Source organism: Echinops telfairi, unplaced genomic scaffold (genome assembly GCF_000313985.2).
Source record: "Echinops telfairi isolate 266 unplaced genomic scaffold, ASM31398v2 ScPeMD7_5592;HRSCAF=6446, whole genome shotgun sequence".
NCBI lineage: Eukaryota > Metazoa > Chordata > Mammalia > Afrosoricida > Tenrecidae > Echinops > Echinops telfairi.
The window spans coordinates 27,869,316-27,872,737 of record NW_022109491.1 but is presented as its reverse complement, the minus strand read 5'-3'; positions in this window follow the sequence as shown (position 1 = coordinate 27,872,737).

The following is a 3,422-nucleotide window of genomic DNA, read 5'->3' as shown; positions in this document are numbered from 1 at the left end:
TGACCCTAACAGCAGGGAGTGAGCCCTGCCTATTGTGACCCTAACAGCAGGGAGTGAGCCCTGCCTATTGTGGGAGGGACTATGGTGTCTGCTTGCTCTGGGTGGCTGGTGTCTTCAGGGGGATAACTTGACAATCATTTACCATTAGCTGCAAGCAGTGTCCTAAGTCTAACATATATTTGGGGGAGACTACTTGAGAAAAATATTTGTTTCCCACAGAAAGGTGATCAAACAAATTGCTCAAATTATAGAACAGTATCATTAATATCACATACAAGCAAAATTTTGCTGAAGATCATCCAACAACAATTGCAGCAGTACATTGAAAGTAGCTGCCAGAGGTCCAGGCCATATTGAGATGAGGACATTGAACAAGGGATAGTATTGCTGATGTCAGATGAATCTTGGCTCAAAGCAGATAATACCAGAAAGATGTTTACTTATGTTTTATTGACTATGTGAAGGCATTTGACTGTGTGGATTATAACAAATTATTGAAAACCTTGGGAAGAAATGTGCTTATGTGGAACCATACACCCATGCACCAAGGGGCAATTGTTCAAAAAGGGAAAACCGAAAGGTTTAAAATTAGGAAAGTGTGCATCAGGGTTGTCTCCTCTTGCCATTCTTATTCAATCTGCATGCAGAGCAAATAATCAGAGAAGCTGGGCTATATGAAGAAGAATGCAGCACCAAGGCTGGAAGAAGGCTTACTAACAAGCTGTGATATTCAGATGACACAATCTTGCATGCTAAAAACAAGCAGGGCTTGAAATACTTGCTGATGAAGATCAAGGATTGCCATTTTCAGTATGGATTGCAACTCAAGGTAAAGAAAAAAAAATCCTCATAAAGAGACCAGTAACATCATGACAAATGGAGAAAAGATGGAAATGGTTAAGGATCTTATCCTGCTACGACCCACAGTCAATGTTCATGGAAGCAGCAGTCAAGAGGTCAAAAAACATTACATTAGGTAAATCTGTTGCACAAGACCTCTTTAAAGTGTTGAAAAACAAGGATGTTACTTTGAGGACTAAGGTGTGACTGACCCAAGCCATGGTCTTTTCTATTTCCTCATCTGCATGTGAACGTGGGTCATTGAATAAGGAAAACAGAACAACTGGTACATCTGAATGATGGTGTTGGTGAGGAATAGTCAAAGTACCATAGGCTGCCAAAGGAACAAACACATTTGTCTTGAAAGAAGTACAACCAGAATGCTCCTTAGAGGTAAGGACGGTGAGATTTTGTCTCAAGTACTTTGGACATGTTGTCAGGAGAGACCAGTCCCTGGAAAAGGCCATCATGCTTGGTAAAGTGGAGGGGCACTGAAACCGAGGAAGACCCTCAAGGAGATGGATTGACACGGTGGCTGCAACAATGGGCTGAAACATAAGAACACTTGTGTGGATGACACAGGACCGGGCAGCGTTTTGTTTTGTTGTGCACAGGGTCGCTGTGAGTTAGAACTGACCCCACGGCACCTAATAAGAACTACAAACAACCGTTACAGAGCTGATGGTAAGATGTGGGGACAACGAGGACCTCATTTTGAGGGGGCAATGATCATGGTGGTGATGGTTAAAGCAGATTCTAGAACCATAATATTCTTAGATTTTTTTTAAAAAGTGTTTGAAGGTTACCTCAGAGGTATCCTCCCCTGATTGGTTGTGTTAGTCTAGGTACTTTAGAGAAACAAATGCACAGAAACTCATGTATAAGAGAGAGTTTTATATAAAGGTTAAGTGCACATCAAGAAAACATCCCAACCCAGTGTTGCTCAAGCCCACAAGTTCAACATTAACCCATTAACCCATATGTCCGACACCAATCCACAAAGTTCTCCTCCATCTCACAAAACACACAATGATGCCAACTGCAGGAGGAAAGACAAGTCAGTGAATGTGTAAGCATCTCAGCCCTGGCAGGGGTCTCCACACGGTTGTTCCAGCACCCAGGGCTGCATCGGGGTAGGTCAATGTGGCTTCTCCTTGAGGATATATTGTAGGAAGTGAGCCTTGCCAGCTTGAAGCAGGGAACTGCTAAGGCAGCTGCACCCTGGTCCGACCATCACAAAGCAAGAGACCTGAGAACTAGAAAGGGAAGGCCCATGGAGCCATTTATCCCTCCGCCCTTCAATTAACCCCACATGTGTTCATCGGCCAGGTTGGCACAATAAACGGACTCATTGGTTTTTGTGATGCAGTTTTGACTGTGAAACGGGCTATGTGGCCAATCTTTGCTCCTGCTTGTTTTCTAAGCTCCATCCATTCTGTAGTCTCAGAACTCCTTAAAGTTCCTTTAAGATTTTCTCCTCTCCTTCAGTGGGGTCAGTTTCTGTTGCTTGCCTGCAGGGCTGCTATCACAGCTTCTTCAAGTCTCAGCTGAAATGCTATTCCTCAGAAATGCTATTCCTCAAATCTATGCCTTCCCATCAAGTTGTGTCTTTTTATAGCACATCACACCGATCACAATGGGTCAGTAGGTTCTTTCGTGACTTGCTTCCTTCTGGTTCCCCACTAGGATGTGGGCTCTGGGAGGGCTTGGACTTTTGAACCACACATAGCAGGCCCTTGAATGATTGTTCATTGATTGAGTGCAGGAGTGAATGCAGTATTAAAGAAACCTTGTTTGGAGGTAGCCTTGGCCTGGGAGTCACTAGATGGGCAGATAAACCCCTTACCTCAGGTCACATTCCCTCCTCGAGAGTCACCTGGAGACTATCAGTTCTCCTCTCTGAGAGGTCATTAACTCTTGAGAGGTCATCAGGAAGAGAATGTCGTATTCTTAAACAGAATCACAAGGGTGTCCCTGCCCTGGGTGGGGATGGTGCCTGCCTCCTGGCAAAAAGGCACCAGACAAGCACAATGAATCATCACAAAACATGACTTAGATAAAAGGCTCTAATGTCTGTGCATAATGCCTGTTGTTTTTGTTTGATGCCCTGGCAGAAACACCCTTTCTCACATTTCTGTATCATATACCCCCTGTCTCTTTGCAGCACTTTGATGGGATTTATCATTGGCCGCCAACTTAGAGGTTGCGTGGGCAGTAACGTAGAGGGTTAGCACGCGAGCCAGTCTACATGGGCATGAATTCCAACTCTACTATTTGCTGGCTTTCCCGTGACCTAACTAAGCCTCAGTTTCCACAGCCATAAAAACGGTTTCTTTAAAGGAATATCGGTTATTTATTTAAATAACTACCCATGAAATATTTAGAGCAGATTCATTTACTGCATGCTCTCACTGGATGTTAGCTATGCAGTCACTGCAATCAGTCACTGTGCTCATTTACTTATTCACTCACAGTTTCCTGCACCGCATTTGTTCCTTCATGGACCTTTACGGGTGCTGAAGCTACACCCTAGTGCCACAGCAGTTAAGCACTCCGCTACTAAACTCACAAGTCCCTCTAAG